The 22095-nt window shown below is 37.7% G+C and overlaps 1 protein-coding gene across 5 annotated transcripts in view; it reads left to right on the top strand.

Annotated features, from left to right (window-relative positions):
- PTPRD (protein tyrosine phosphatase receptor type D) overlaps positions 1–22095 on the top strand; it is a 1311464-nt gene that overhangs the window by 611391 nt on the left and 677978 nt on the right. For all 5 annotated transcript variants that reach the window (XM_062609059.1, XM_062609064.1, XM_062609063.1 and 2 more), the window contains one exon: positions 167–202. The gene's annotated coding sequence lies outside the window, so the exon portion shown is untranslated. The remainder of the gene's footprint in view (positions 1–166; positions 203–22095) is intronic.

Genomic DNA, 22095 nt, shown 5'->3' on the forward strand with positions numbered 1-22095 from the left:
TCAGGACATGAAGAGGGAAATACTAACTGTTCAATTGCTTTTATACCAATGTTTACACCACCATAAAGCACAAGTACTAGTTGTAAAAGAATATAATTGGTATATATGTGTATGTGTGTATCCAATGGCTAATTGTGCAGACTTTTCTTTTTTTCTTACATTTCAGGTTCTGTTGGTCTGCAAGTAAGCCAGGGAATACAAGGTAATTTTTTGCTATGACATGCATTTATTATAAATGTCAAATGAACCTTTGTTCCTTTGCAGTGCTCTTGGTTGGGAGTGAATAAGGAGTTGCTTGTTATTGCAGTGTAATAGTCAAGATTTTGGAAAAGCATGTAGTCCTAATAGGCTTGATTGTGACAGGTCATATTAACTTTTAGGCTAATCTAAGCATGGAAAATTGCTAGCATTTAAACTGAATCATGTGTATTCCTGGTATTCTATGGTTTAACCTAATTCATGCTGACCATCCTAGAAGGGTAGACTCCAGGGAACACAGGAAGTTCCAAATATAAGTAGAACAGAATATACGCCTCTGGAGGTTTTGTCACCCATTGTAAACTGCACAGGACTGGTAGGTCCTGAAAAAATTGAACTGTTGTAGTTGAGAAAGGGAAGATAATCAGGGATTTGTAAATTTTTTAAAAAGGTAATAGAAAGATAGCAACCATCTAGATTTGAATTTCATCAGCTAGAATTCTTCAAGCAGAGAAAAGGAAAAATGTTGTGCATGTATTGTGTCCTATCTGTTGATGCACCAAAGATGTTGGTAAACACAGATAACTCCAGTCAGCCACAAAATGTACAACTACTGTGTCTGGAATTCAAAAGGGAGTCTGAAAGCTGATCTTTTGCTACTTGCATAGCTAGATCTTGAAGACTGTTTTAAAAGGCTTAGACAAAGCTCTGCACAGCAACTGTACTTGCCTTAGTACTGCCAGAGGATTCTTAGGTGATGTGCTGCCACTGCCATGTTCCCATTTATTCTAATGCTGTAATTGTTGTAGAATTTGGATTGGCTGTAATAATTATGTGTGTGCAAAACCTGCTTTGACAGCTTTGAAAATAGAATTCACTGCAGAGGATCTATCCTTCATAGCTGCCAGAAACTATGCCATCCTATGGAATTTCTAACACCATTATCACTGGAACTACCTTACTAAAATGGAGAAATAGCTTTCTGAAAGCAATGACTATAAAAGAAAAAGGCAGGGTTTCTCAGTGTTGATGTAATACCTATTTAAAAATTTTATAATAATATATTTAACTTTTAGTGTCTTGCATGTGTCAAGTAAAGTGATTTATCATGGAAAATTGGAAACATTTTTAACATAAAATATGGCAGAAAAGCAGCTTCTTGACAGGTTGATTTGTTTCACCTGTTGAAGAAATAATTTGCCATTGGTTTCTAGGAAACAGCTATGCAAATAGAAATTAATATTCAAAGAAACAGCATAGCAATTATTATTAAGGTACCGTGCCCTCCTAGATATTTATTGCTGAAGTACAAATTTTGATTTGTGTGAATTAGTTTTCATTGTAGTTTATTAGCAATCAGCAACGATCATTTGTCTCTAATATTTACAAACTATAATACATCATCTTCTTATCTTTTATTTATGAGGCAATGTCAAATGAAAGAAGCAAATTATACATTGGTTTTGGTTCAAAGAGCTCTGCACTCTGCAGCATATTAACTTTGCCATGAAGCGGCAGTGTTCAGTGTTCTGCTCTGACTACCATGTACATCCAATCTACTTTCATCTAACACCAGAGAGAAAGAAGTCTCCTCAGCAGTTTCTCACACTCTGGCAGCTGTGATTTTAAAAACAGTTTTAGAAAAACCCTGAGCCATTAAAGTCAATGGGAGAACTGCCATTTACTTCAGAGAAGACAAGATTTTATCCCTGCCATTTGCTGTGTTCTTACTTTGATTGACACCTGTGCTAGACAAATAGGGAGCAGAAGAGAACAGATTCCTTCTGTTCGTCCTTCTCTCATGGTAAGTAATTTTCAGCACATCAAAAATATTTTAATATTTTGAAATGGAATGTTTAAATCCTGCTGCTCCCATTTTTATAACTGTCACCTTAAAGTAAAATATTTTAAGAAAAGAAAAGTTATATTAGCATGTTATCTCAGATGTCATAATGTAGGTTACAGAGGGATAGTTGTAACTACTAAAAAAGCTGATCTTTTTTTTTATTTCTTAAATTACTACACTGGCAGTTACATTTAATTATCAGATTCATACTATGTTAGCATGAAGATGACATGCGTTTACAACAAAAAGCATTTACAAAACAAATGAAGCAAAACAATAAAGGGAATGAAGGAAAGCGGAGATGAACTCATATATTGGTAATAACATATCAAAGCACTTTCTACTAGAAAAAAGTGTATCTAGAAGATACAGTTTACTCCTGGTTAATGGTGGCACCAGTGTGACGTTCCCAAAGTAAAGAACATTGTATTTATTACTGTGAAATAGAATATTAGTTATTTTACTCTAATTCTCACTCACATAAAAGACCTACATCTCATATTAAAAATTCCTTGGTGGCTTCAATGAGCTCTTTTGCAATTTTCCTTGTAATTCACATGCCGAAACAGTTTTATAAAGTCATCAATAACTTCTAGTATGTCAGTCCCTTGTAAAAGTCAAATTCATTTCTGCATGTTAAACCAGGTTCTTAACCTCTACAGAGTTGCAAAAAGGCAATATTTTCTGAAGGGAATATAATTTTGATTGTGTTTTTTGTATGGTCATTTGTTGAAGAAGTGCTAGTTAACATAGACCAGATAAAGTTGGATAAATTCCCCAAATTAGTCCCTTACCTTTGCTTGCTTTCCTTTTTTTCTTACAAAATTGCTTTAAAACATTTTCCTTCAATTTTTGTTGAAAGAAAAAAAAATCTATTAATGCAAAAAACACTATATGGCTGAGTAGTCCAATATTATTCTTAATTATTCAGTCCTTTTGAAGTTAATTATGAAGGTTCAAAATTTAATGTGAGAAATATACCTTAAACTAAGCAATTTAATACTCTATGAGGTCTGAATTTTTATATATATATTGCAGTAGAATAGCTTGTTTGATAGATCTTATCATTTGACTCAAAATTCACATTTTAACTTTGCCTGTAGTGTGTCATTTCAAAAACTCCATATATATCTTAATGCTCACATGAATTTTGGGGAAAAAAAATTATAACACTGTAACACTTTCACGCTACTTGTGTTTTGTAGAACTCATTCTAGAACTTGTCTAAGTTTACAGGGCAAAGAAAGGATACGTGAAGCTTCCGATTAAAAGCATTATGAGTGCATAGGTATTATTTATTATCTAAATATGATGTGAAACTGAGTAAGCACTGCTTTTGCAATTCCAGTATTTTTTGCTTGTGTTCTTACAATACAGTATTTATTTACTGTTGTAATTACTTCTTCCCGAATCATACACACTTGGCTCCAACTACACTTCAGACATTACAGTGTTAAAGCTAAACTGTGACATGCAGTACAACAGATTTAATTAAGATTTTTTGAAACTTGAAGTACAACAGTTCTGGAGGCCAGGAAGCCTTATGGAGTAGGACTGTCCTGGTTTTCAGTTTAATGATATATCCCTAAATTATCTGAGCTTTTTGATCCTATATCTTTCATACATATGAATCCTGTCCTGCTTCTTTTCCATCTCGTCTTCACCCAGAAGGCATTGTTTCTTTGGGAGTATACTCTCAAAACTTTTGCCTACCTTGATTACATCAGCCATACTTTGCAAAAAAATGCAAATGTGATGGGTGTCATGGAGGGTTTGAAGGACCTCTAGTTTACAAAACAAATAGACTTTATGGAGTTGTGCCCTGACAATACAGTAGCTTGCCAGTCAGCAGGCATTGTAAGCAAATCTAGGTTGTATTTGTAATATCACAAGGCCACTGTGCTTGTCATATGAAATTATTAGTGACAGTTGATGAGAAATCTGAAGTGGTGAAATTATTACAAGCACACCTGTGATCATATTATCAATAAAAATTAAAATGACCTGTCTCAAACCGATTTTCTATGTTGTCATGTACTGTGCACCATTTCCATGGTAATGAAGCATTTACACCACTTATGCTAGCTTCAAGTAATGTATTCCCCCCAGGTGTATGGTTTTTGTCATCATCCACTTTACTGTATGAATACTGACATTGTAGGTGATAGCAGATGTGCCGTAATCCCTGGTTTCTGCAAATAGTCTCTTCCTTCTCCCTCTCATTATGCAGATATTTATAGCTCTGTCACAAAGCCATTGATCAAATGTTGTAGCTGTCAGTATATTTGAAGTTTCTTTGAAAAAACTTGATAGATGAATTGATACAGGAAAGGGATTATATGGAAAGTTTATCTAATATAATACATTCATTCCTAAACCTCAACTCTATATAACTAATATCTTTTTAAGGACAATGAAATTTAAATTTTATTTTCCAGAATTGTTTTTAGAAGTTAAAAAGAAAATTAAATACTTAAACTAATACTTTCTGATACATAGGGTTTTAAAATTGTACTTCTCCCTAGCTTATTCAACACTCTCTTCCTTACCCTTGAGTCTTCAAACCAATTAAAATTGTTTCAGTGTTTGATGCTGAAAAGATAAGTAAAGAAAATTTTTTTCCTGTGTACAAACACACGTATTCTTGTGATTCAACTGAATAAGATATATTTAATGGTGTTCTTATATATAAGAGTGACATTTCTTTGAGGACAGTCTCTGTAGCTGTGCTACAAAGTTTGGGCAAGAGAGTCAAATCGACATATGAGAGTCTGAATTTTAACATTTCACTTCTTGGCACTGAGCCTGTCTGCTTAGCTTGTGGTCTTTAATCTGGAGACAATTCATCTCTTACCAGACAAAATTCTTAGTTTCTTTAATGTTTTACTTGGAGATTTTTTTTTCCCAAAGAAAGACAAAACTGTAAAAGTGGTAATAATTTATAATAAGGATTCCTGGCAAAACTATGCTTCACTATCACTAGGCTGCACTTTAATTTTTTTTCCATTAACCTTTCTTCATCTTCTTATAAATGTCCAATATCACAGTTTTATGACTGTAAACTCTGTCTTACTGTAAAAAAAAAAAAATACAACCAACCCTTATTTAATTAGTATTTTTTCTGAGTCAAAAATAATTTATTTGAAATTAGTATTTAATACCTAATATACGGTAAAGTATAATGGTAAGTGGGACTTAACAGGACATTAACTTCAAAATTTGGAATCCACCTAAAAGCAATGAATGACTGCGCAGTTACCAAAGAAAATACATCACTAATGAATAATCATTTGTCCTCAGAAGTTATAAACCCACAAAGAGTAAATAATATATTTCATAAGCCTCACACATCGCAGTTGCCATTCGTAAAATTTTTCAACATAGTTAAATCATGATAATTCAACACTATTATACTAACTTTTAATGGGACTTTTTCAGAGGTTGGTAAACTTTGATGAGAATTTGTGCATCGCTCAAACTCATAACTTTTTATCATAAACATGGTGTTGGATCTCTGGGACCAGATTATTAGATCAATTATATAAATGCCAAAACTCAGTTTTGTTTGACAATGTTTGAGAAATTCAATGAAGGTGAAAAGCTAAGACTGTAAAGAAGAATCTCTAATCTGTATGGAGAAAGATAAAATAGGATAGTGAATAATGGCTATGAAACATTAGGACTTGGATTCACCTGACTCAACAGGGAACAAGTTTTTATTAAGTATACCCAAGTCACAGAGCAAAAAATGGGCAGGTTACGATGGAAAGTTTCGTTGATGATTAATATCAATAGGTGAAAATTCCTTGGTGATTAATCTTTTGCATCTTTTTTTCTGGCACAGAGGTTTGACATTCAATGAAATTTGGATTTGTGATTTTGATTTAAAGACGTGAAGTTCTTGTTAATTATTTTACAGTACTAGAAGAAAAGTAATGCGCTCATAAAAACAACCTGAAAATTTTGACTTCATAGTATGTTACATGTACTAATTAATTCAGGGTTAATGCGATATAATTTCTTACGGTAGATTTGAATTAGGTATCCTGGGGAATCTCTTACAGCTTTGTGGTCTACTATTATGGTATCAGGTATTAATGATAATATGATATTAATGTAAGTATCCTTGTCATCCTTAACTTCGTGTACAACATTAATTGCTGTGTAACGTACTAATATTACAGAAACTAAACCTTCTGTTGGAAGAGTTTCTTGATATTTCACATTAAATACAAATAAAAAAAATGGAAATTGCTTTACACAGGTCTGCTTTGAGCTTTCATAATCAAACTTTTCACATTGTTCAGTTAGTAAATGAAGTAATTAAGCTGCTAATGGAAACGTTTATGTCAGCAGGTTAATTTTTCAATGTTCTTTTTACATGAATAGAAGAAATTAAGAGGTCTTTCAGGAAGGTATTCTACACAGTGAAAGTTATGCTGCTTCTCCCCAGAAACGTCTCACTTTTGTCCCATCTTAATGATTCTCTGATTAAATCCTCGTTTATTGACTATTGTAACCTCTTCCTTTTTTTCCTTCTACTCTGCACTTGTCCTGGGCTCCAAAAATTTATCAATTTGTGTGTGCACCTATTACAATAGTAAATATTCAATAAGCTTTTCCTTCTGGGATATGCTGCTTTTGCTGCCATCCCTTTTCAATTTAATGGTGTAGAGGTCCCACTTTGATGTTTGTCTTCTTCCTCATGCGTCTCTTCCTGGAATCTTGAGTGATCATTTCTGTAGTAACCATTTTCACCTCTGATATCTTGTTTCCTGCTTTGCCTTCCATTCCAGAACCCCTTTGCAGTCTCTGCCAGAACATCTGATCTTTCCTCTAGGGAGTATATGGAAGTTCCTCTTTATGATAAGCTGGTTTGACTTTTTTCTCTAATTTTAACAATTCTGCCTTGTTTCCCAGAAATTACGAGCTGGTGGCTTAACACAGTTTCTTACGCCTTTCTATTTAATCTATTTCTGAGTTTATAATTTTTTTTTTTTTGTCCTTATTGCAAGCTTCTGACTTATTTCAGCTGATTCTTCTCTTCAGTAATAAAGAATGCTCCCTGCATTCTTTCCCTGTCCTGCCTACAAACCCTTGTGATTAACTCAAGATTAGAAATTTACACTAGCCTTTTTTCTCCCTCTGCCATGCACAGATTCCTCTAAGGGTTGTCTTCTAGTGAATGACATTTAAAGTCACCAAAGTACAGTCCCATGGCTCAGCCTAATGGTTAAAAAAGTATTAGGTGCATTTTTGGGTTTCCATTGTTAGGTGTGGTACACAAATTTTCTTCTGTCTCCATCATATGGACCATCTTTCCTTCTGCATATTGTGCCCTTCCAATTAATGGCAATAATAAGAATTTTCTTATAAGAAAATTCTGACTTCTTTGGAGCACTGTAGCTGTAGAATCCATGTTCTTTTCAGCACTGTAACAATGTTCCTTAGTACACAGCTGATCTCTTTTCTGGGTCATAAGTTTCAGGGGCTGCAGCTTAGTGTTTTGGCTCATACCTAGGGCACATGTCCTAAAGGAATGTCCTTTAAAATTTTCATAGATTACATAGACCCAAGTTAAAATAACAGGCATAGTATTTATATTATGAATAATGGGACAGACCTGTGCGTAATTAAGGTAAGGGAAATAGTAAATTTTCTCTTGAAGAAGAGAAAATGTTTAACAAGTGCATTTACTATTCTCATTTGCTGTCCTGCTCACCATTGTTGCTGCAAGAATGTTCTTGAAATTGAATCTGCTGTCTGTGATATTAAGTGTTCCTGTCCAGTAGCTGTAAGTTATATCTAGCAGCAGGTGGAAAAGGATCAAAAGCAAAACTGTGAAGTGTCATGCTGCAGTGAAAATCTACTTCAGTTTTGTTTCAGGTAGGGAGGAAATACAAAAAAGTTCAAACACAGAAATCCTTTGTCTGCAGTTAGTCTCAATCATGGAAGAATGAGCACCTGCTTCATTAACAGTCTCAAAAAGTATGCTGTGGTTAATTTTCATAAAAATACTATGCACATTTGCTTAAATTCACAGTAAGGTATGCATTTTGACTTAGTAAGATTCAGTTGAACATAAGGCTCAATCAGTTGTGATCACTAATTTCTAAACATCATAGATTAAGTCTGGCCTTTGGTCTCTGTATGACCTACCATATAGCAAGCTTACTTTATTGAATTTCCCATGATAGTAAGCTGTAGCATTATGCATTCCTTTCCATAGTGAGGACACAAACGTCACGTGGTGGGATGTCTCTGGCTGAATACCATGTGTTCACCAAAGATTCTTTATAGTGATGGAGCATCCCCCTCATCAACTTGACAGGATAGATAAAATATAATGCAAGGCTCCTGGGCTGAGATAAGAAGAGAGAGATCATTCGCTCAGCACCGTCATGGGCAAAACAGACTCAAATTAGGAAAACTGATGTATTACCAATCAAGCCAGAGTAGGGTAATGAGAAATAAAACCAAATCTTGAACACACACCACCACACACAGGTGGAAGGAGAATGGGAGCTGTGGTCAGCTCATTACATGTTTTCACTGTCACTGCTTCCTCCTCATGGGGAGAACTCACACTGCTCCCCTGCCCCAGAGTAGGGTATCTCCCACAGGAGGCAGCACTCCACAGACTTCCAAAGTGGGTCCGTTCCATGAACTGCAGTTCTTCACAAACTGCTCCAGTGTGTGTCCCTTCCATGCGTGCAGGCCTTCAGGAACAGGCTGCTCCAACATGGGTTGCTTCCATGGATGAAGTCCTTCAGGAACAAGCTGCTCCAGCGTGGGTGCCCCGCAGGGTTACAAGTCCTGCAGCAAACCTGCTCCAGTGTGGGCTCCTCGCTCCACAGGGCCACAGGACCTGCCAGGAGCTTGCTCCAGTGCTGGCTTCCCATGGCATCACAGCCTCATTTGGGCACCCCCCTGCTCTGGCGTTGGGTTCTCCATGGGCTGCAGATGGAATCTGCTCCACCATGGACCTCCATAGTCTGCAGGGGCACAGCTGCCTCACCACAAGCTGCAGGGGAATCTCTGCTCCTGCACCAGGAGCACCTCCTGCCCCTCCTACACTGACCTGGTTGTCTGTAGAGCTGTTTCTTTTCACACTTTTTCCCTCCTCTCTCCAGTTGCAGTTGCACAAGCTTTTTCCCCTTCACAAGTATGTTATCATAAAGGCAGTACTACTATCTATGATGGGCTCAGCCTTGGCCAATGGCAAGCCTTCTCATAGGCAGCTGACACTGGCTCTGTTGTACACGGTGGAAGCTTCTAGCACTTTCTCACAGAAGCCACCTCTGCTCCCCCTGCCACCAAAACTTTACCATGTAAACACAACACACCTGATTACCATTATCACTAGTTAAGAAACATTCAAACACTTAATTTCTATTTTAGAAAGTTAGAACATGTTTACTTACCAAACTGGGTAAGGAAAAGAGTTCATGCATAAACCCCAGGGTTTTTTTGCTTTACTGTTTATCTTTTAAGAATAGTATGGGAGTTACTGGCTTATCTTTTCTTGTAACTGATCCAGGTGATGTTTTTGTGGCTTGCATTTATGTCAGGATTCAACATCACCAGCCATCATTCTTTGTGCAACAGATCATTCATTTCATGTGATGCAGAATTCATTTTCTAAGTACCTATTTAGAATTTGCTAGTAGGAACTATGGCTAGAAGGACTTGAAAAATTTTATTTACAGTTATATAATATGCAGTTTTATCTTGTATTTCATTATGACTAATGGTGAATAGCCATAGCCAGAATAGGCTGTGAAACTACTTCTGACAAAAACATTGTCATCCAGTATCTGAAAGGGGGCTGCAGGGATGCTGGGGATGGACTCTTCATTAGGGACTGTAGTGATAAGACAAGAGGTAACAGGTTAAAACTTAAACAGGGGAAGTTTAGATTGGATCTAAGGAAGAAATTCTTTACTGTTAGGGTGGTGAGGCACTGGAATAGGTTGCCCAGGGAAGTTGTTAATGCTCCATCCCTGGTGGTGTTCAAGGCCAGGTTGGACAAAGCCTTGGGTGGCATGGTTTAGTGTGAGGTGTCCCTGCCCACAGCAGGAGGGTTGGAACTAGATGATCTTAAGGTCGTTTCCAACCCTAACTATTCTATGATTCTATGATTCTATCTACCTATAAGCAAATAAACATGAATGTCTGTATGATAAATCTCTTCCTTAAAAGACGGGCCAACATAGTTACAAAATGGGTAGAAAACTTCATGAACTGAGTCACTAATAGGATTAAATAAACACCGTTACAAACATATTTTTACTAGATTCAAGTAGGTTTTACAAATGCTAATTACAGAGGTATATGTAACTAAATTTTTTTTAACTATGTTTTTTAAAAGAAGCTGGTTTTGTTAAAATGGAAATTTCAATACTTATCTGTTGATAACTAAATATAATTTTATTATACCAGAAATGTATTATAGATATGTAGGAAACTTACAAAGTAGGCATACTTCTGACACTAAGCAGAAAGTAGTGTGTCTTGTAAAACATTCATCTTTGCAATGTAGATGTCAGAGCTATTCAACCTTGAAGCAGTTAAGTTCTTAGAGTTGTTTTTTTTTTTCAGTCTGAGCGTGTTTCCCACAGTGCAGGCATGCTTACATAAAATGAAAATTAAAGAACCTGAAATGCTGCTAGAATTAAAAAGTAAGATTTGCTACTGTAATTTTCTTCAAGCTGAGATTTCATCCTTTCCAAAGTGAGGATGTTTTCTTTGCTACTTAAGTTTCAGGTTTAAAAACCAAGAAAATATCATCCATCTGTCCTGTTCAAAATCAGTGCATGAATTAACATTTTTGAGTTTAGAGTTTAGGATCTTTTTTTTCTTTTGTTGAATAAATTTTTGTTTCAAAGTGCCAATGTTATTGTTAGAAAATTCACCACATTAATAGGAACTGCTTTTCAGATCCCATATTATCGTTTTCTGCATTTGAAAAACAGAACTAGTCAATAAGAAAATGTCTTATGTATAAACATTAAAATACATGTAACATACATGGGATTAATTGTGACATCTACAGTGTGAGAAAGACTAAGTTCCACCATGCCTCTTATTTTTTATGTGGATATACATTTCATCCTCATGGGTGGGGTTTTTTTTTTGTTTGTTTTGTGGTTTTTTTTTTTGGTTTGGTTTGGTTTGTTTTTTTTTTGTTAGAAAACCCAGACACATGTTGAGGGAAGCCAGGGTATACAGGGAATATCTGAATATAGTTATGCATAGGCAAAGAAAATGAGAAATTCTCTTGAACAGCTATGGTCAAATAACAGTAAGTGCTAGCTACCTGTGTGTCTAAGTTTTAAGTTTTGTTTCTCCTTATCTCTTTATTTTCAGAATGAATTAGACTTCTTCACTAAAGCTTGTAGCAGGACATACCTAAGACAGTAGAAAGAAACAAGCACAGTGATAACTCAAATGTTTGTATGACATTTTTCAAAGCTCACAGTCTTGAGAGCATGTGCAGTGACCCCCAAATTGTCATTGCCAGCCTGCAAGCACAGATGATGCTAAATACAATGATTTTGTTCTAAAAAATCAGGGCTTCTCAAATGTGTATAGGAATTAACATATGACACAGTTCTTTAAAAGTAATTTTTAATCCCAGTTTTTCCACAGAGAGTCTTGTTGTCTTCTGACTGTTATGGAGAGTCATCTTAACAAAAGAAAAATAATTCTGTTTTGTTGACACTATACTTTTCTTCAGTTTTATTCTAGCAATGCAGTCCTTATTAAGCGCACTCCAATGGCCTTGAATGCACTTTGTTTCTTCCATGAAAGAAGTGTTGCTTCCATCATATACAAGGGGTAATAGTTTTAAGTTTAAACAGAGGGAGTTCAAATTAGAAGAAGTTCTTTACTGTGAGGGTGGTGAGGCACTGGAACAGGTCACTAAAGAAGTGGTAAATGCTTCATCCCTGGCAGCCTTCAAGGCCAGGTTGGACAGAGTCTTGGACAACATGATCTAATGTGAGGAGTCCCTGCCCCATGGCAGGGGGGGGTGGAACTAACTGATCTTAAGGTCCGTTCCAATCTAAACCATTCTATGATTCTATGATTCTGTTAGCTAACAACAATATAGTTGAATCTTCCTTTGTCACAGAAGTCATTTAAGCCTGTTTCCACAAATAGTGATTGCATTCTAAAACAACAGAAATCTCTAGATCTGGGATGTCCAAGAACATATAAAATTGATGGTTACATAATAGTGGTTTGGGTCAGAAAGGACCTTAAAAAGATAAGCTAGTCCAGCCCTCTTGCCATGGGCAGGACATTTTTCACTAGACCAGGTTTTTCAAAGCCCCATCCAACTTGACCTTGAGCACTCCCAGAGATGGGGAATCTTAACATTCACAGACAACCTCTTCCAGAGCCTCACTACCCTTGTCATGAAAAATGTCTTCCTTATGTCCAATTAAATCTACCTTTTTGCACTTTAAAACCAATGCATCCTCTCCTGTCACTACAGGTCCTGGTAAAAAGTCACCCTCCATCTTTCTTATAAGCCCCCTTTTTGTATTGAAAGGGCACAGTAATATCTCCCTGAAACCTTCCTTTCCCCAGAATGAATAACTTGAACTTTATCAGTCTTTCTCCACTGGAAAGGTGTTGCATCCCTCTTAGAATTTTTGTGGTCTTCCTCTGGACCCTCTCTAGCAGGTCCATGTCTTTGTTGTGTTGAGTGTCCCAGAACTGGATGCAGTACTCCAGGTGAGATATCATGAGAACAGAGTAAAGGAGGAGAATGCCTTCCCTTGCCCTGCTGGCCATGCTTCTTTTGATACAGCCAAAGGTATGACTGGATTTCTGGACTGTAAGCACACATTGCTTGCTCAGGCCCAATTTTCCATCCACCATTATCACCACATGCATCTCTGCAGGGCTGTTCTCAATTCATTCATCTTCCAGTCCATATTGATATTGGGGATTGTCCCACCTAGGTGCAAGACCTTCTACTTGACCTTGTTGAACTTCATGAAGTTCACACAGAGCCACACCTTGAGCATGTCACGGTTCCTCTGGAAGAAATACCTTCCCTCTAGTGAATCAACTGCACCATATAGTTCGATGTCATCAGCACACTTGCTGAGGGTGGACTCAATCTTACTGTCTACATCACTGATGAAGATGATAAATAATTCTGGTCCCAGTATGAACCCTTGAGCAGTACCACTCATTGCTAATTTCTTCTTGGACACTGAGGCCTTGACTGTAACTCTTTGGATGTAGCCATACACTGAGTTCCTTATAAATCTAACAGTCTAAAATGTGTATCAAATACATTTCAAAACCATATCTCTCCAATTCAGTGACAAGTATGTTGTGGGGGACAATGTTAAAGGCCTTACAGAAGTCAAGGTAGTTGATATCTGTAGCTTTTATTTTGACCATTGACACAGTCACTCCATCACAGGTTACTAGATTTGTCAGGCATGATTTTCCCTTTATGAAGCCACAATGACTGTCTGTAATCATCTTCCTGCTCAACATAGTTTCTTTCCTGTCTCAACATAGTTTCCAGGAGGATCTGCTCCATGATCTTGCCAGGCATGGAGGTGAGGCTGCCTGGTCTTTAATTCTCAAGGTCCTTCTTTTTACTGTTTTAAAATATGAGTATGAAGTTTCCTTTTTAGGAGTCACTGGGGACTCATGCCTTAGTGCCACAATTTTTCAAATATGATGGAGAGTAGCTTAGACTTTGCCTGTGAGTTCCCTGAGAGCCCTGGGATACATCTCATGCAGTCCTGTGGCTTTATGTATATTCAGGTTTCTTAAGTGGTCTCAAACCTGACCTTCTTTTATGATGGGAAGGACTTCATTCCCCTTTGAGCTTCATGGACTGGAGAGATGTGGGAAGAGAGATTAGCAGTGAAAATTGAGGTAAAAAAAAAGAAGTTGAGCACCAAAAATTGTTGGCTCCATGTTGGTTATAACCAACTGTTGTGTCTTATGTGGCACATTGTTTTTGAGCTTTCGTTTGAGGCCAACATACCTGCAACATGATCTTATTATTTTTCTTTGCATCCCTCACAAATTCAACTCCAACTGTATCTTAGCTTTCTTGATCACAGCTTTAGACATCTGGACAGGCTCCTTGTATCCTTCTTCGATTGTCCCTGATTCCACTACTTGTGGATTTCCTTTTTACACTTCAGTTTTGCCAACAGGTCCTTAACTGAGCAATGGTTTATTTGTAGCTGAAAAGAGGCTAGTTACAAGCTTAAGATAGCTGGTGTTTTTGAAAGTGTAATAATGCCAATAAGGTCCAATATCTTCTGCATAAATTAGTATTTCCTAATGTGTCACTTTCTAGACGGTAAAAATGCTTCGTTCTATATGGATGCATTTTATAAAATTATATGTTATAGAATCATAGAATCATTAGGGTTGGAAAGGACCTTAAGATCATCTAGTTCCAACCCCCCTGCCATGGGCAGGGACACCTCACACTAAACCATATCACCCAAGGCCTCGTCCAACCTGGTCTTGAACACCACTAGGGATGGAGCGTTCACAACATGGGAAATGCCAGCAGCAGATCATCAATGACTGACCCCGACTTCCCATCTAATCATCACCCCAACAAAGTATGAACTTTGATGAAACCAGACGAGCTCAGCAATGTCATCAGCAGGCAACAATCCAACACTACGCATGGTCTCTCCTGCCCTGAAAGACTGTTAGAACTGACGGAGCCTGACATCATGGACTGAATGAAGTCAGCAAACTTTATAATGATGGTCCATGGAATAACAAATGATATCTCTCTCTTTGTGTGTGTGTGTGTGTGTGTGTGTGTGTGTGTATGAGACAGAATGCAATGGTATATTGATAAATATAAGACTGTTACATGAGATGGAGCCTGACATCATGGACTGAATGAATTCAGCAACTTTATAGGTATTGGTCCATGGAATAATGAATTATATCTCTGTTTGTGGATGTATATATATATGAGACAAAAAGGAATGCTACATTTAAAGAAAAAAAAGGTTATCTTGTGACAACAATACCTCTACTAGTGATCAATAACTATTAAATATTGCATTCTGACTGGAAAAATTGTCCACCATATTTGAAAAATCATGGCAGTCAGGTGAAGTCCTGAAAAAGGAAAATATGACCCCCATTTTGAAGAAGAGGAAAATGGATGACCCAAGGAACTACAGACCAGTCAGTCTCACCTCTGAGCCTGGCAAAATCTTGGAGCAGATTCTCATAGAAGTCATGCTAAGGCACATGAAAGACAACAAGGTGCTTGGTGACAGCCAGCATGGCTTCACTAAGGGGAAATCCTGCCTGACCAATTTGGTGGCCTTCTATGATGGGACTACAGAACTGATGGACAGGGGTAGAGCAGCTGATGTCATCTACCTGGACTTGTGCAAAGCATTCGACACTGTCCCACATGGCATCCTTGTCTCTAAATTGGAGAGACATCAATCTGATAGGTGGACCATTCAGTGGATCAAGAACTGGCTGGATGGCCGCACGCAAAGGATTGGGCTCAATGGCTCAATGTCCAGCTGGAGACCAGTAATGAGTGGTGTCCCACATGGGTTGGTGTTGGGACCAGTCTTCTTCAACATCTATGTCAGTGACGTGGACAGTGGGATTGAGTGCACCCTCAGCAAGTTTGCCGATGACATCAAGCTCTGTGGTTCGGTTGATATGCTGCAGGAAGGAATGCCATCCAGAGGGACCTTGACATACTTGTGAGGTGGGCTGATGCCAACCTAATGAAGTTTAACCATGCCAAGTGCAAGGTCCTACACCTGGGTCGGAGCAATTCCAGGCACAAATACAGGTTGGGCAAAGAAGAGATTCAAAGCAGCCCTGCAGAGAAGGACTTGGGGGTGTTGGTTGATGAGAAAATGAACATGAGCTGGCATCAGTGTGCGCTCGCAGGCCAGAAAGCCAACCATATCCTTGGCTACATCAAAAGGAGCGTTACCAGCAGGTTGAAGGAGGTGATCGTGCCCCTCTACTCTGCTCTCGTGAGACCTCACTTGGAGTATTGTGTACAGTTCTGGTGTCCTCAACATAAAAAGGACATGGAACTATTGGAACAAATCCAGAGTAGGGCCACGGGGATGATCAGGGGACTGGAGCACCTCCCATATGAAGAAAGGCTGAGAAAGTTGGGGCTGTTCATTCTGGAGAAGAGAAGGCTGTGTGGAGACCTCCTAGCAGCCTTCCAGTATCTGAAGGGGGCCTATAAGGAAGCTGCGGAGGGAATCTTCATTAGGGACTGTAGTGATAGGACAAGGTGTAACAGGTTAAATGGGAAGTTTAGATTGGATATAAGGAGGAAGTTCTATACTGTGAGGGTGGTGAGGCACTGGAATGGGTTGCCCAAGGAAGTTGTGGATGCTCCATCTTTGGCAGTATTCAAGGCTGGGTTGGGCAGAGCCTTGAGTCATGTGGTTTAGTATGAGGTGTCCCTGCCCGTGTCAGGGTGGGTTGGAACTAGATGATCTTAAGGTCCTTTCCAACCCTAACTATTCTATGATTCTATGAATACATAATTTATATATAGTCTTCAAATAAAATATAAATCTGTAATTCAGATTTATTTTTTGCCTTAGTTATCAGGAAATCTTACCTTCCTGAAAAATTCAATTGCACAGGAAATTGAGTGCAACATAGAAGCTTCAACTATGATTTAAAATAATTCTCTATGAATTAAAATTAATAAAAAATTTATGATTTTTGTGGACACAGTATAATCTAAGATCCTTGCAGGGACTTCAGAGGAAAAAAGTTCAGTTTCTAGATTTCCTAGGGCAAAACACAAGCATATGTACGTATTGAAAATGTAGGGCTGAGCCTTGACCTTAACTGAGAGTAAATCTGGAGAAAATTACTCCTTTGTTGGAAAAAAAGGAATTTTTTTTATCACCAGATTGAATTTAACTGTCTAAATCTTCTGAAAATATTTGAAAGTTAGAAAGCCTTGAGAGGAAAAACTTCCACGATTAAATGACAACCAAGGCAAGCACAGGTGTTTTCTCCCAGATTTAGATATATTTAATACATTTAAAATGTGTTACTTATATCATTCATGTAAAATCAACATTCCCCCACCAAAAAAAAAAAAAAAAAAGATCAGTTAAGTTTTCCTGTAAACCCCAAATTTGGCTTTGGTACAGCATGTGGATATGCATCTGTCCTGATTAACACTCAATTGCATACTCATGACTTTTAATCACACTTTTCACAAAGGGTCACTGATTCTGTGTTCCTTATCATCTGGCTGACAACACAAGACACTTATAGTATAATTTGCAGAAAGCTGAGCCATCTCATGTACAACTGTGTTTAGTGAGATCTCTGCTCAGAGCCTATGAAGATCTATACACCTGTAATTATGATGAAAAATAAACCCATGGGCATCAAAAATAGATCACACAAAATTAGCCAATATTTTATAATTTTGCCTGTAATCTCCCTGCTTCAGTTTTCCTCATGTAAAATGACATTAACATTGCCGCATCTCATTTGAAGATACCTCGTCCATTCTGAAGATCTACTAATTAATATTAGTAAAGATCTAAATCTTATGACAAAACCACCATAGAAAATACTATAGGATAGTTAATAGTTCTGCCTTCAGAGCAAAATTTGAATAATTTTCAATAAGAAGACCGTAATAAAAAATACTTGAAAATTCTGAATGTTAACTCTCATAAGCTCAGCTGATAACAGCTGGAAAGAAACAGAAAACCTTTATAGCACACAAGCTCTTTTCACGCCTGATACGCTTTTGGGAAAATAAATAAACTTCTGAATGTCCAGGTAAAAAGTATATATTTATATTTTCTCCAATTGTATAATTTAAGAAAGGTTACTCTCCTTCATGCAAAGCTTACTTTGAAATAGAAACATGCTGGCAATCTTAAATCCTATTCCCTGACTTTGCAGCTGTCTTATTCTATGTAGTGTATTTCTGCATGCAGTATTAGCATTAAAGGTTCATATAAAGAAAGTAGCTTGATATACAAGACACGTAACTAACAATGTACCTAATTCTCCCTTCCACCATTCCAAGATGTCATGCAGCTATCATTGTGAAAAACTTGACACTGTTAGAAAAGGAATTTGAACTATTCACTTTTGAATTACTCTGATTTTATTTTTTAAAGTCTGTGAACAGATTCCATTCTCCATTAATGCATGCTTCATACACACATGCATACCGGTACTGAAAAAAGATCATCTTTGGTATTTGTTTTTAAACAGAAGTGAGGACAACTGTCAGTATCAGAAGTATCTCTGCTCATCAGTGAGATAAAAAGCAGCTGTACTTCATTTTGCAGCATTTTTCATTGACAACGCCTTATAAAGGCTTTTGGCTCAACATAAAAAGGACATGGAACTGTTAGAACAAGTCCAGAGGAGGGCCACGAGGATGATCAGGGGACTGGAGCACCTCCATTTGCGGCTGTTCATTCTGGAGAAGAGAAGGCTGTGTGGAGACCTCCTAGCAGCCTTCCAGTATCTGAAGAGGGGCTATAAGGGTGCTGGGGATGGACTCTTCATTAGGACTGTAGTGACAGGAGAAGTGGTAACGGGTTAAAACTTAAACAGGGGAAGTTTAGACTCGACCTAAGGAAGAAATTCTTTACTGTTAGGGTGGTGAGGCACTGGAATGGTTTGCCCAGGGAAGCTGTGAATGTTCCATCCCCTGTTCAAGGCCAGTTTAGACAAAGCCTTGGGTGGCATGGTTTAGTATGAGGTGTCCCTGCCCATGGCAGGGGAGTTGGAGCTAGATGATCTTAAGGTCTTTTCCAACCCTAACGATTCTATGATTCTATGATTCTACGGTACAGGAAATAATGAATTGATTTCTTTTGTGGTACGTGGAAGTTCAGACAAGATGATTAGAAATGTTCCCTAGGGCTGAGAGGTCTTTGAACCATTGCTCTATTACATAGAGCTTTGGATTTGCTGTATCCTTCAGCAAGATATTTTCTAATAAGCTATAGGCTAGATTTTTGCAAAAGTGCTTAAATCTTCCTCAACGCTGCTCCCATGCAGGCATCCTCATGCTCAGTGAAGCAGCATTAAGTTAGTACTAAGTGCTCCGGAAAGTTCTACCTGAAGGAGATTGATGAACATTTAAATAGTTAATTTAAGAAGGTAGTTGCTCTTTTTATTTTATTGATATAATGCATAGCAATACTAGATTTGAGTGATTTAAATTAAATTTGTTTGATACTATTATAAAAAAATAACAAAATCCTTTCATGTTGGAGAAACCTTACCTCGTAAACACATCTTACTTATCTAACATGACCACTAGAGGCTGAAGATTAATAGAGGGATAAACTGAGATAGGGAGAGATCAGTAATCATGTAAGTTCACCAGCACCTAATTAAAATGCCAATTTTGTTTTTTTTTTAGACTAAGAATGTATTACACAGTCTTCTAGAATAAACATTCACAAGAAGATCAAGGAAATACATCAACAAAATAATGCATAAACATTTTACATATCTCATGCTATATAATGAGTAAGCAGTTGTGAAATACTGGCTACGTGCTATATACTTCTTTGCTAACATGTAGAATTTTCTATGTCTTTTTATTTTCTTCTTTTTTTTTTTTTAATTTACTGTGAATTCATAATATATAGTTTCCTATTCCCAGAAAGGTAAAAAATATTTCTGAGAAGTTAGAAGGCTCAGCTGAATTCATTAATCTCCTATACATTAACATGACTACATGGCAGATCCATACATAATGAGGTGTTTAAATTTTGCTGGAACTGTTCTTGTTTTGGTTTGAATTAAAGCTATTTGTTGATAATTATATTATCTGTATTATCTATATTATCTCTCTCTCTCTTTCTCTTTCCCTCTCTCTGTCTCTCTCTCTCTCTATTTGTTAGACTGTAGCCAGTATTCAGTATTTTTTCATTGCTAATACTGTCTAAACCGCAGCTCGTGGAACCCAGGGAAGGCATAGCAACACATTGTGGAAAGAATTCTAATGATATCACTCTCAGTGAACAGTGTACATTGGACTTCAGAGTGTCTTGTCCCAACTCAGCTGTGTCACTTTTATTGGGAGAAATTGATGCCTTTTATTTCTTTAAGCAGCCACAATGAAACTCAGAGTGGCAGATGTAATTCAGGCCAAACAGGGGTTTGGAGTCTGTAAATGCTTTCTTTCCGTGATAGCAAAATGCTCAACCGAACTTCTGAAAAATAAATTGGTTATGAATTTATTCCAAAGTTACTTAGATACCAGAGGCAGTGTGAAAAAAAAATAATAAAAGTCCATATACACGTTTACTCTTAACTAAAATTTTTTTTTTTTTTTTTTTTTTTGACTGAAAGACTGACAAGCTGTATGCATCTTGTTGTTTGCTTTAGGAGAGGTGGGCTGTTTCCTGCTTACTGGTTTTGCTTTTTCGCTTGAGTGCCAGGCAGCACCAATGACAGGCTTGGCTCTGCAAAGCAGGATCAATCAAAAGCCACAGGCAGATATGGGGCAGGCAGGGCAAAGCCCGCATACATCTGGCCTAGGCCAGTTGAGCTGGTCCATGACTGTGGCCAGGGTCACCAGCAGCCCCATAACCATGAGGCATGTACACAGTGACAAGGCATGTCTAAGCCCCACCTTGGAAGTCAAGACTGAATCAGCGTCAGGTTCTGGATGAGCAGTGACAAAGCCAGGCATAGAAACGGTTGCAATGGAGGACATCCCTCTAGCTGGTAGCAAGGACAGGAACTTCCCATTTAAAACAATTCCCAAACAAAGGACCAGGAAATCAAGGAGTCTGCACAGCTTCTTAACAGGGATTTTTCTGGTAAAGCTTTTTTCAAAGCCAGGCACATGCACTATTATTTAAGCTGACCCTGCACCAGACATTCAGACACCTGGAGCTAGAAGAAATTCACTTGGAGCTGAGTTAGTATTTATCGGCACCTTTTCCTGGGGACAGCAGTTGGCAATGCTTTCCAGTTCCATTTGCTTCTTTTGCCTCCATCTTTTTACATTCAAAATCTTGTCAGTGGTAGGAAAGAACTCATCACACATTATGAGACAAGAACTCATTGTGAATTAACACTAACCGACAACAAATTTTAACAGTAAAATTAAAATAACGTTATTATTGGTCCAGTTACAAAATAGTAACATCATTTTCACAATAAGATGTTGTTCAAATCTTGCTGTTGAAATTTTGCTGTTCATATTAGCATATAAAAATCTCATTAATAATACAGTTTAAATTGCTATATAAGTAGTGGTCCTAGTTTATTATCAGTATTCTTCAGGACTTTTCCAGATACAGAAGTCACAGAGGTATAGCTCCAATACCTTCGGCAATGGTCTAAATGCTATAAATCAGTGTAAAACAGCCTGGGACTCTGAACCACTGGGACAGCACTTACTAGTTTATAATGTCTTCAGAATTTACTTGTCTTTTATGTTGCCTGATGGTGCAAGAAAATGACACACCTAGTTTAAATTGACATGAAAACTTTCTCTGAGAGCTCCTGACAATTCTTGGTTGAGGTGCTGCTTACTTTTTACTTAGAATCATAAAATGGTTTGGTTTGGAAAAGACCTAAAGGTCATCTGGTTCCACCCCCCTACAATCAGCAGGGACATCCTTCACTAAACCAGGTTGCTCAAAGCCTTATCCAACCTGGCCTTCCAGGGATGGGGCATCGACTACTTCCCTGGACAACCTCTTCCAGTGTCTCACCATCCTCACAGTATAGAACTTCCTCCTTATATCCAATCTAAACTTCCTTCCATCTAATCTTAATCTACCCTTTTTCAGTTTAAAGCCATTTCTCCTTGTCCCATCACTACAGGCCCTTGTAAAAACTCCCTCTCCAGCTTCTTGTAGGCCTCCTATAGGTACTGGAAGGCTGCTGGAACATACCCTCAAACCCTTCCATTCTCCAGGCTGGACAACCCCAGCTCTGACAGTAGGGGGGGGGGGGGGGGGAAACGCCACCTTCAACCTGCTGGTCATGCTTCTTTTGACGCAGCTCAG

Source organism: Pezoporus occidentalis, unplaced genomic scaffold (genome assembly GCF_034315485.1).
Source record: "Pezoporus occidentalis ecotype Australia unplaced genomic scaffold, CSIRO_AGI_Poc_V1 ctg133, whole genome shotgun sequence".
NCBI classification, from domain to species: Eukaryota; Metazoa; Chordata; class Aves; order Psittaciformes; family Psittacidae; genus Pezoporus; species Pezoporus occidentalis.